A 16280-nucleotide genomic window follows, 5' to 3' on the forward strand; every position below is an offset into this window, starting at 1 on the left:
AGAACAACCTCTACTACTACAAGAACAACCACTACTGCTATTACCACTATTACAACAAAAACCACTATTACTACTAGTACTACTACTATTACAATAACAACCACTACTACTACTACAATTACAACCACCACCACTACTACTGCTACTACAAGAACAATCACTACTACTCCTACAAGAACAAAGACCACTACTACTACTACTACCATTACAAGAACAACCACTACTACTACTACAAGGACAACCACTACTACCACTACTACTACTTCAAGAACAACCAATACAACTACTAGTACTACTACAAGTGCAACCACTACTACTACAAGAACAACCAATACTACTACTACTACTATTACAAGAACAAACACTACTACTACTACAATAACAACCACTATTACTACAACAAGAAACATCACTACTACTACTTCTAATATTACAAGAACAACCACTACTACTACTACAAGAAAAACCACTACAACTACCACTACTACTACTACAAGTACACCAATACTAGTACAAGAACAACCACTACTACTGCTACAAAAACAACCTCTTCTACTACTACTACTACAAGAACAAGCACTACTAATACTACAAGAACAACCACTACTACTACTACTAATATTACAAGAAAAACCACTACTACTACTAGTACTACTAATATTACAAGAACAACCACTTCTACTACTACAAGAACAGCCACTACTACTACTACAAGAACAACCTCTACTACTACTACTACTTCAAGAACAACCACTACTAATACTACAAGAACAACCACTACTACTACTACTACAAAAACAACCTCTACTACTACTGCAAGAACAACAACTACAACTACCACTCCTACTACGACAAGAAGAACCATTACTACTACTAATACTACTAATACTACTACAAGAACAACCACTACTACTACTACAAGAAAAACCTCTACTACTACTACAAGAACAACCACTGCTAATACTACAAGAACAACCACTACTACTACTACTATTACAAGAACAACCACTTCTACTACTACAATAACAACCACTACTACTACAACAAGAAACATCACTACTACTACTTCTATTATTACAAGAACAACCACTACTACTACTACAAGAAAAAACACTACAACTACCACTACTACTACTAGAAGTACACCAATATTAGTACAAGAACAAACACTTCTATTACTACTACTACTACTACTACTACTACTACTACTACTACTACAAGAACAACCACTACAACTACTACTACTACTACTACTACAAGTACACCAATACTACTACAAGAACAACCACTACTACTACTACAAGAACAACCTCTACTACTACTACTACTTCAAGAACAACCACTACTAATACTACAAGAACAACCACTACTACTACTACTACAAAAACAACCTCTACTACTACTGCAAGAACAACAACTACAACTACCACTCCTACTACGACAAGAAGAACCATTACTACTACTAATACTACTAATACTACTACAAGAACAACCACTACTACTACTACAAGAAAAACCTCTACTACTACTACAAGAACAACCACTGCTAATACTACAAGAACAACCACTACTACTACTACTGCTATTACAAGAACAACCACTTCTACTACTACAATAACAACCACTACTACTACAACAAGAAACATCACTACTACTACTTCTAATATTACAAGAACAACCACTACTACTACTACAAGAAAAAACACTACAACTACCACTACTACTACTAGAAGTACACCAATATTAGTACAAGAACAACCACTTCTACTACTACTACTACTACTACTACTACTACTACTACTACTACAAGAACAACCACTACAACTACTACTACTACTACTACTTCAAGTACACCAATACTACTACAAGAACAACCACTACTACTACTACTACTATTACAAGAACAACCACTACTACTACTACAAGTACAACCTCTACTACTACTACTACTTCAAGAACAACCACTACTAATACTACAAGAACAACCACTACTACTACTACTACAAAAAACAACCTCTACTACTACTGCAAGAACAACGACTACAACTACCACTCCTACTACGACAAGAAGAACCATTACTACTACTAATACTACTAATACTACTACAAGAACAACCACTACTACTACTAGAAGAAAAACCTCTACTACTACTACAAGAACAACCACTGCTAATACTACAAGAACAACCACTACTACTACTACTACTATTACAAGAACAACCACTTCTACTACTACAATAACAACCACTACTACTAAAACAAGAAACATCACTACTACTACTTCTAATATTACAAGAACAACCACTACTACTACTACAAGAAAAAACACTACAACTACCACTACTACTACTAGAAGTACACCAATATTAGTACAAGAACAACCACTTCTACTACTACTACTACTAATATTACTGGAACAACCACTACTACTACTACAAGACAAACCACTTCTACTACTACTACTAATACAAGAAAAACCACTACTACTACTACAAGAACAACCACTACTACTACTAGTAATATTACAAGAACAACCACTACTACTACTACAAGAACAACCACTACTACTACTACAAGCACAACCTCTACTACTACTACTACTACTACAAGAACAAACATTACTAATACTACAAGAACAACCACTACTACTACTACTACAAAACAACCACTACTACTACAAGAACAACCACTACAACTACCACTACTATTACTACAAGAAGAACCATTACTACTATTACTACTTCTAATACTACTACAAGAACAACCACTACTACTACTACAAGAACAACCTCTACTACTACAAGAACAACCACTACAGCTATTACTACTATTACAACAAAAACCACTACTACTACTAGTACTACTACTATTACAATAACAACCACTACTACTACTACAAGAACAACCACCACCTCTACTACTACTACTACAAGAACAATCACTACAACAACCACTACTACTACTACAAGAAGAACCATTACTACTACTACTACTACAAGAACAACCACTACTACTACTAGAAGAAGAACCTCTTCTACTACTACTACTACAAGAAGAAGCACTACTAATACTACAAGAACAACCACTACTACTACTACTACAAAAACAGCCACTACTACTACTACAAGAACAACCACTACAACTACCACTACTACTACTACAAGAAAAACCATTAGTACTACTACTACAACTACTACTACTACTACTACTACTACTACAAGAACAACCACTACTACTACTACAAGAACAACCTCTACTACTACAAGAACAACCACTACTGCTATTACTACTATTACAACAAAAACCACTATTACTACTAGTACTACTACTATTACAATAACAACCACTACTACTACTACAATTACAACCACCACCACTACTACTGCTACTACAAGAACAATCACTACTACTCCTACAAGAACAAAGACCACTACTACTACTACTACCATTACAAGAACAACCACTACTACTACTACAAGGACAACCACTACTACCACTACTACTACTTCAAGAACAACCACTACAACTACTAGTACTACTACAAGTGCAACCACTACTACTACAAGAACAACCACTACTACTACTACTACTATTAGAAGAACAACCACTACTACTACTACAATAACAACCACTATTACTACAACAAGAAACATCACTACTACTACTTCTAATATTACAAGAACAACCACTACTACTACTACAAGAAAAACCACTACTACATCTCCTACTACAACTATTACAAGAACAACCACTACTACTACTACAAAAACAACCACTACTACTACTACAATAACAACCACTATTACTACAACAAGAAACATCACTACTACTACTTCTAATATTACAAGAACAACCACTACTACTACTACAAGAAAAACCACTACAACTACCACTACTACTACTACAAGTACACCAATACTAGTACAAGAACAACCACTTCTGCTACTACTACTACTACTACTACAAGAACAACCACTACAACTACTACTACTACTACAAGTACACCAATACTACTACAAGAACAACCACTACTACTACTACAAAAACAACCTCTTCTACTACTACTACTAGAAGAACAAGCACTACTAATACTACAAGAACAACCACTACTACTACTACTACAAAAACAACCACTACTACTACTACAAGAACAACCACTACAACTACCACCACTACTACTACAAGAAGAACCATTACTACTACTACTACTACTACTACTACTACTACTACTACTACTACAAGAACAACCACTACTACTACTACAAGATCAACCTCTACTACTACTAGAACAACCACTACTGCTATTACTACTATTACAACAAAAACCACTACTACTACTAGTACTACTACTATTACAATAACAACCACTACTACTACTACAAGAACAACCACCACCACTACTACTACCACTACAAGAACAATCACTACTACTACTACAAGAACAACCACTACAACCACTACTACAACTACTATTACAAGAACAACCACTACTACTACAACAAGAACCACCACTACTACTAATTCTAATATTGCAAGAACAACCACTACTACTACTACAAGAACAACCACTACTACTACTACTATTACAAGAACAACCACTTCTACTACTACTACTACAAGAACAACCACTACTACTACTACTAATATTACAAGAAAAACCACTACTACTACTAGTACTACTAATATTACAAGAACAACCACTTCTACTACTACAAGAACAGCCACTACTACTACTACAAGAACAACCTCTACTACTACTACTACTTCAAGAACAACCACTACTAATACTACAAGAACAACCACTACTACTACTACTACAAAAACAACCTCTACTACTACTGCAAGAACAACAACTACAACTACCACTCCTACTACGACAAGAAGAACCATTACTACTACTAATACTACTAATACTACTACAAGAACAACCACTACTACTACTACAAGAAAAACCTCTACTACTACTACAAGAACAACCACTGCTAATACTACAAGAACAACCACTACTACTACTACTACTATTACAAGAACAACCACTTCTACTACTACAATAACAACCACTACTACTACAACAAGAAACATCACTACTACTACTTCTACTATTACAAGAACAACCACTACTACTACTACAAGAAAAAAACTACAACTACCACTACTACTACTAGAAGTACACCAATATTAGTACAAGAACAACCACTTCTACTACTACTACTACTACTACTACTACTACTACTACAAGAACAACCACTACAACTACTACTACTACTACTACAAGTACACCAATACTACTACAAGAACAACCACTACTACTACTACAAGAACAACCTCTACTACTACTACTACTTCAAGAACAACCACTACTAATACTACAAGAACAACCACTACTACTACTACTACAAAAACAACCTCTACTACTACTGCAAGAACAACAACTACAACTACCACTCCTACTACGACAAGAAGAACCATTACTACTACTAATACTACTAATACTACTACAAGAACAACCACTACTACTACTACAAGAAAAACCTCTACTACTACTACAAGAACAACCACTGCTAATACTACAAGAACAACCACTACTACTACTACTACTATTACAAGAACAACCACTTCTACTACTACAATAACAACCACTACTACTACAACAAGAAACATCACTACTACTACTTCTAATATTACAAGAACAACCACTACTACTACTACAAGAAAAAACACTACAACTACCACTACTACTACTAGAAGTACACCAATATTAGTACAAGAACAACCACTTCTACTACTACTACTACTACTACTACTACTACTACTACAAGAACAACCACTACAACTACTACTACTACTACTACTACAAGTACACCAATACTACTACAAGAACAACCACTACTACTACTACTACTATTACAAGAACAACCACTACTACTACTACAAGAGCAACATCTACTACTACTACTACTTCAAGAACAACCACTACTAATACTACAAGAACAACCACTACTACTACTACTACTACAAAAACAACCTCTACTACTACTGCAAGAACGACTACAACTACCACACCTACTACGGCAAGAAGAACCATTACTACTACTAATACTACTAATACTACTACAAGAACTACCACTACTACTACTACAAGAAAAGCCACTACTACTACTACAAGAACAACCTCTACTACTACAAGAACAACCACTACTGCTATTACTACTATTACAACAAAAACCACTATTACTACTAGTACTACTACTATTACAATAACAACCACTACTACTACTACAATTACAACCACCACCACTACTACTGCTACTACAAGAACAATCACTACTACTCCTACAAGAACAAAGACCACTACTACTACTACTACTACCATTACAAGAACAACCACTACTACTACTACAAGGACAACCACTACTACCACTACTACTACTTCAAGAACAACCACTACAACTACTAGTACTACTACAAGTGCAAACACTACTACTACAAGAACAACCACTACTACTACTACTACTATTACAAGAACAAACACTACTACTACTACAATAACAACCACTATTACTACAACAAGAAACATCACTACTACTACTTCTAATATTACAAGAACAACCACTACTGCTACTACAAGAAAAACCACTACAACTACCACTACTACTACTACAAGTACACCAATACTAGTACAAGAACAACCACTTCTGCTACTACTACTACTACTACTACAAGAACAACCACTACAACTACTACTACTACTACAAGTACACCAATACTACTACAAGAACAACCACTACTACTACTACAAAAACAACCTCTTCTACTACTACTACTACAAGAACAAGCACTACTAATACTACAAGAACAACCACTACTACTACTACTACAAAAACAACCACTACTACTACTACATGAACAACCACTACAACTACCACCACTACTACTACAAGAAGAACCATTACTACTACTACTACTACTACTACTACTACTACTACTACTACTACAAGAACAACCACTACTACTACTACAAGATCAACCTCTACTACTACTAGAACAACCACTACTGCTATTACTACTATTACAACAAAAACCACTACTACTACTAGTACTACTACTATTACAATAACAACCACTACTACTACTACAAGAACAACCACCACCACTACTACTACCACTACAAGAACAATCACTACTACTACTACAAGAACAACCACTACAACCACTACTACAACTACTATTACAAGAACAACCACTACTACTACAAAAAGAACCACCACTACTACTAATTCTAATATTGCAAGAACAACCACTACTACTACTACAAGAACAACCACTACTACAACTACTATTACAAGAACAACCACTTCTACTACTACTACAAGAACAACCACTACTACTACTACTAATATTACAAGAAAAACCACTACTACTACTAGTACTACTAATATTACAAGAACAACCACTTCTACTACTACAAGAACAGCCACTACTACTACTACAAGAACAACCTCTACTACTACTACTACTTCAAGAACAACCACTACTAATACTACAAGAACAACCACTACTACTACTACTACAAAAACAACCTCTACTACTACTGCAAGAACAACAACTACAACTACCACTCCTACTACGACAAGAAGAACCATTACTACTACTAATACTACTAATACTACTACAAGAACAACCACTACTACTACTACAAGAAAAACCTCTACTACTACTACAAGAACAACCACTGCTAATACTACAAGAACAACCACTACTACTACTACTACTATTACAAGAACAACCTCTTCTACTACTACAATAACAACCACTACTACTACAACAAGAAACATCACTACTACTACTTCTAATATTACAAGAACAACCACTACTACTACTACAAGAAAAAACACTACAACTACCACTACTACTACTAGAAGTACACCAATATCAGTACAAGAACAACCACTTCTACTACTACTACTACTACTACTACTACTAGAAGAACAACCACTACAACTACTACTACTTCTACTACTACTACTACAAGTACACCAATACTACTGCAAGAACAACCACTACTACTACTACTACTATTAGAAGAACAACCACTACTACTACTACAAGAACAACCACTACTACCACAACAAGAACCACCAGTACTACTACTAGTAGTACTACTACAACAAGATCAACCACTACAACTACTACAAGAAAAACCACTACTACAACTACTACTACAACTATTACAAGAACAACCACTACTACTACTACAAAAACAACCACTACTACTACTACAACTATTACAAGAGCAACCACTACTACTACTACTAATACAACTATTTTAAGAACAACCACTACAGCTACTACTACTACAACTATTACAAGAACAACCACTACTACTACTACAAGAACAAACACTATTTCTACAACAAGAACCACCACCACTACGACTACTACTAATATTACTGGAACAACCACTACTACTACTACAAAACAAACCACTTCTACTACTACTACTAATACAAGAAAAACCACTACTACTACTACAAGAACAACCACTACTACTACTAGTAATATTACAAGAACAACCACTACTACTACTACAAGAACAACCACTACTACTACTACAAGCACAACCTCTACTACTACTACTACTACTACTACAAGAACAAACACTACTAATACTACAAGAACAACCACTACAACTACCACTACTATTACTACAAGAAGAACCATTACTACTATTACTACCTCTAATACTACTACAAGAACAACCACTACTACTACTACTGCTATTACAAGAACAACCACTTCTACTACTACAATAACAACCACTACTACTACAACAAGAAACATCACTACTACTACTTCTAATATTACAAGAACAACCACTACTACTACTACAAGAAAAAACACTACAACTACCACTACTACTACTAGAAGTACACCAATATTAGTACAAGAACAACCACTTCTACTACTACTACTACTACTACTACTACTACTAGTACTACAAGAACAACCACTACAACTACTACTACTACTACTACTACAAGTACACCAATACTACTACAAGAACAACCACTACTACTACTACTACTATTACAAGAACAACCACTACTACTACTACAAGTACAACCTCTACTACTACTACTACTTCAAGAACAACCACTACTAATACTACAAGAACAACCACTACTACTACTACAAAAACAACCTCTACTACTACTGCAAGAACAACGACTACAACTACCACTCCTACTACGACAAGAAGAACCATTACTACTACTAATACTACTAATACTACTACAAGAACAACCACTACTACTACTACAAGAAAAACCTCTACTACTACTACAAGAACAACCACTGCTAATACTACAAGAACAACCACTACTACTACTACTACTATTACAAGAACAACCACTTCTACTACTACAATAACAACCACTACTACTACAACAAGAAACATCACTACTACTACTTCTAATATTACAAGAACAACCACTACTACTACTACAAGAAAAAACACTACAACTACCACTACTACTACTAGAAGTACACCAATATTAGTACAAGAACAACCACTTCTACTACTACTACTACTACTACTACTACAAGAACAACCACTACAACTACTACTACTACTACTACTACTACTACTACTACTACAAGTACACCAATACTACTGCAAGAACAACCACTACTACTACTACTACTATTAGAAGAACAACCACTACTACTACTACAAGAACAACCACTACTACCACAACAAGAACCACCAGTACTACTACTAGTAGTACTACTACAACAAGATCAACCACTACAACTACTACAAGAAAAACCACTACTACAACTACTACTACAACTATTACAAGAACAACCACTACTACTACTACAAAAACAACCACTACTAATACTACAACTATTACAAGAACAACCACTACTACTACTACTAATACAACTATTTTAAGAACAACCACTACAGCTACTACTACTACAACTATTACAAGAACAACCACTACTACTACTACAAGAACAAACACTATTTCTACAACAAGAACCACTACTACTACTACTACTACTAATATTACTGGAACAACCACTACTACTACTACAAGACAAACCACTTCTACTACTACTACTAATACAAGAAAAACCACTACTACTACTACAAGAACAACCACTACTACTACTAGTAATATTACAAGAACAACCACTACTACTACTACAAGAACAACCACTACTACTACTACAAGCACAACCTCTACTACTACTACTACTACTACTACAAGAACAAACATTACTAATACTACAAGAACAACCACTACTACTACTACTACAAAACAACCACTACTACTACAAGAACAACCACTACAACTACCACTACTATTACTACAAGAAGAACCATTACTACTATTACTACTTCTAATACTACTACAAGAACAACCACTACTACTACTACAAGAACAACCTCTACTACTACAAGAACAACCACTACAGCTATTACTACTATTACAACAAAAACCACTACTACTACTAGTACTACTACTATTACAATAACAACCACTACTACTACTACAAGAACAACCACCACCTCTACTACTACTACTACAAGAACAATCACTACAACAACCACTACTACTACTACAAGAAGAACCATTACTACTACTACTACTACTACTACAAGAACAACCACTACTACTACTAGAAGAAGAACCTCTTCTACTACTACTACTACAAGAACAAGCACTACTAATACTACAAGAACAACCACTACTACTACTACTACAAAAACAGCCACTACTACTACTACAAGAACAACCACTACAACTACCACTACTAGTACTACAAGAAAAACCATTAGTACTACTACTACAACTACTACTACTACTACTACTACTACTACTACTACTACTACTACAAGAACAACCACTACTACTACTACAAGAACAACCTCTACTACTACAAGAACAACCACTACTGCTATTACCACTATTACAACAAAAACCACTATTACTACTAGTACTACTACTATTACAATAACAACCACTACTACTACTACAATTACAACCACCACCACTACTACTGCTACTACAAGAACAATCACTACTACTCCTACAAGAACAAAGACCACTACTACTACTACTACCATTACAAGAACAACCACTACTACTACTACAAGGACAACCACTACTACCACTACTACTACTTCAAGAACAACCAATACAACTACTAGTACTACTACAAGTGCAACCACTACTACTACAAGAACAACCAATACTACTACTACTACTATTACAAGAACAAACACTACTACTACTACAATAACAACCACTATTACTACAACAAGAAACATCACTACTACTACTTCTAATATTACAAGAACAACCACTACTACTACTACAAGAAAAACCACTACAACTACCACTACTACTACTACAAGTACACCAATACTAGTACAAGAACAACCACTACTACTGCTACAAAAACAACCTCTTCTACTACTACTACTACAAGAACAAGCACTACTAATACTACAAGAACAACCACTACTACTACTACTAATATTACAAGAAAAACCACTACTACTACTAGTACTACTAATATTACAAGAACAACCACTTCTACTACTACAAGAACAGCCACTACTACTACTACAAGAACAACCTCTACTACTACTACTACTTCAAGAACAACCACTACTAATACTACAAGAACAACCACTACTACTACTACTACAAAAACAACCTCTACTACTACTGCAAGAACAACAACTACAACTACCACTCCTACTACGACAAGAAGAACCATTACTACTACTAATACTACTAATACTACTACAAGAACAACCACTACTACTACTACAAGAAAAACCTCTACTACTACTACAAGAACAACCACTGCTAATACTACAAGAACAACCACTACTACTACTACTATTACAAGAACAACCACTTCTACTACTACAATAACAACCACTACTACTACAACAAGAAACATCACTACTACTACTTCTATTATTACAAGAACAACCACTACTACTACTACAAGAAAAAACACTACAACTACCACTACTACTACTAGAAGTACACCAATATTAGTACAAGAACAAACACTTCTATTACTACTACTACTACTACTACTACTACTACTACTACTACAAGAACAACCACTACAACTACTACTACTACTACTACTACAAGTACACCAATACTACTACAAGAACAACCACTACTACTACTACAAGAACAACCTCTACTACTACTACTACTTCAAGAACAACCACTACTAATACTACAAGAACAACCACTACTACTACTACTACAAAAACAACCTCTACTACTACTGCAAGAACAACAACTACAACTACCACTCCTACTACGACAAGAAGAACCATTACTACTACTAATACTACTAATACTACTACAAGAACAACCACTACTACTACTACAAGAAAAACCTCTACTACTACTACAAGAACAACCACTGCTAATACTACAAGAACAACCACTACTACTACTACTGCTATTACAAGAACAACCACTTCTACTACTACAATAACAACCACTACTACTACAACAAGAAACATCACTACTACTACTTCTAATATTACAAGAACAACCACTACTACTACTACAAGAAAAAACACTACAACTACCACTACTACTACTAGAAGTACACCAATATTAGTACAAGAACAACCACTTCTACTACTACTACTACTACTACTACTACTACTACTACTACTACAAGAACAACCACTACAACTACTACTACTACTACTACTTCAAGTACACCAATACTACTACAAGAACAACCACTACTACTACTACTACTATTACAAGAACAACCACTACTACTACTACAAGTACAACCTCTACTACTACTACTACTTCAAGAACAACCACTACTAATACTACAAGAACAACCACTACTACTACTACTACAAAAAACAACCTCTACTACTACTGCAAGAACAACGACTACAACTACCACTCCTACTACGACAAGAAGAACCATTACTACTACTAATACTACTAATACTACTACAAGAACAACCACTACTACTACTAGAAGAAAAACCTCTACTACTACTACAAGAACAACCACTGCTAATACTACAAGAACAACCACTACTACTACTACTACTATTACAAGAACAACCACTTCTACTACTACAATAACAACCACTACTACTAAAACAAGAAACATCACTACTACTACTTCTAATATTACAAGAACAACCACTACTACTACTACAAGAAAAAACACTACAACTACCACTACTACTACTAGAAGTACACCAATATTAGTACAAGAACAACCACTTCTACTACTACTACTACTAATATTACTGGAACAACCACTACTACTACTACAAGACAAACCACTTCTACTACTACTACTAATACAAGAAAAACCACTACTACTACTACAAGAACAACCACTACTACTACTAGTAATATTACAAGAACAACCACTACTACTACTACAAGAACAACCACTACTACTACTACAAGCACAACCTCTACTACTACTACTACTACTACTACAAGAACAAACATTACTAATACTACAAGAACAACCACTACTACTACTACTACAAAACAACCACTACTACTACAAGAACAACCACTACAACTACCACTACTATTACTACAAGAAGAACCATTACTACTATTACTACTTCTAATACTACTACAAGAACAACCACTACTACTACTACAAGAACAACCTCTACTACTACAAGAACAACCACTACAGCTATTACTACTATTACAACAAAAACCACTACTACTACTAGTACTACTACTATTACAATAACAACCACTACTACTACTACAAGAACAACCACCACCTCTACTACTACTACTACAAGAACAATCACTACAACAACCACTACTACTACTACAAGAAGAACCATTACTACTACTACTACTACTACTACAAGAACAACCACAACTACTACTAGAAGAAGAACCTCTTCTACTACTACTACTACAAGAACAAGCACTACTAATACTACAAGAACAACCACTACTACTACTACTACAAAAACAGCCACTACTACTACTACAAGAACAACCACTACAACTACCACTACTACTACTACAAGAAAAACCATTAGTACTACTACTACAACTACTACTACTACTACTACTACTACTACTACAAGAACAACCACTACTACTACTACAAGAACAACCTCTACTACTACAAGAACAACCACTACTGCTATTACTACTATTACAACAAAAACCACTATTACTACTAGTACTACTACTATTACAATAACAACCACTACTACTACTACAATTACAACCACCACCACTACTACTGCTACTACAAGAACAATCACTACTACTCCTACAAGAACAAAGACCACTACTACTACTACTACCATTACAAGAACAACCACTACTACTACTACAAGGACAACCACTACTACCACTACTACTACTTCAAGAACAACCACTACAACTACTAGTACTACTACAAGTGCAACCACTACTACTACAAGAACAACCACTACTACTACTACTACTATTAGAAGAACAACCACTACTACTACTACAATAACAACCACTATTACTACAACAAGAAACATCACTACTACTACTTCTAATATTACAAGAACAACCACTACTACTACTACAAGAAAAACCACTACAACTACCACTACTACTACTACAAGTACACCAATACTAGTACAAGAACAACCACTTCTGCTACTACTACTACTACTACTACAAGAACAACCACTACAACTACTACTACTACTACAAGTACACCAATACTACTACAAGAACAACCACTACTACTACTACAAAAACAACCTCTTCTACTACTACTACTAGAAGAACAAGCACTACTAATACTACAAGAACAACCACTACTACTACTACTACAAAAACAACCACTACTACTACTACAAGAACAACCACTACAACTACCACCACTACTACTACAAGAAGAACCATTACTACTACTACTACTACTACTACTACTACTACTACTACTACAAGAACAACCACTACTACTACTACAAGATCAACCTCTACTACTACTAGAACAACCACTACTGCTATTACTACTATTACAACAAAAACCACTACTACTACTAGTACTACTACTATTACAATAACAACCACTACTACTACTACAAGAACAACCACCACCACTACTACTACCACTACAAGAACAATCACTACTACTACTACAAGAACAACCACTACAACCACTACTACAACTACTATTACAAGAACAACCACTACTACTACAACAAGAACCACCACTACTACTAATTCTAATATTGCAAGAACAACCACTACTACTACTACAAGAACAACCACTACTACTACTACTATTACAAGAACAACCACTTCTACTACTACTACTACAAGAACAACCACTACTACTACTACTAATATTACAAGAAAAACCACTACTACTACTAGTACTACTAATATTACAAGAACAACCATTTCTACTACTACAAGAACAACCACTACTACTACTACAAGAACAACCTCTACTACTACTACTACTTCAAGAACAACCACTACTAATACTACAAGAACAACCACTACTACTACTACTACAAAAACAACCTCTACTACTACTGCAAGAACGACTACAACTACCACTCCTACTACGACAAGAAGAACCATTACTACTACTAATACTACTAATACTACTACAAGAACTACCACTACTACTACTACAAGAAAAACCTCTACTACTACTACAAGAACAACCACTGCTAATACTACAAGAACAACCACTACTACTACTACTACTATTACAAGAACAACCACTTCTACTACTACAATAACAACCACTACTACTACAACAAGAAACATCACTACTACTACTTCTAATATTACAAGAACAACCACTACTACTACTACAAGAAAAAACACTACAACTACCACTACTACTACTAGAAGTACACCAATATTAGTACAAGAACAACCACTTCTACTACTACTACTACTACTACTACTACTACTACTACTACTACAAGAACAACCACTACAACTACTACTACTACTACTACTACTACTACTACTACTACTACTACTACTACAAGTACACCAATACTACTGCAAGAACAACCACCACTACTACTACTACTATTAGAAGAACAACCACTACTACTACTACAAGAACAACCACTACTACCACAACAAGAACCACCAGTACTACTACTAGTAGTACTACTACAACAAGATCAACCACTACAACTACTACAAGAAAAACCACTACTACAACTACTACTACAACTATTA

Source organism: Alligator mississippiensis, chromosome 14 (genome assembly GCF_030867095.1).
Source record: "Alligator mississippiensis isolate rAllMis1 chromosome 14, rAllMis1, whole genome shotgun sequence".
Taxonomy (NCBI): Eukaryota; Metazoa; Chordata; order Crocodylia; family Alligatoridae; genus Alligator; species Alligator mississippiensis.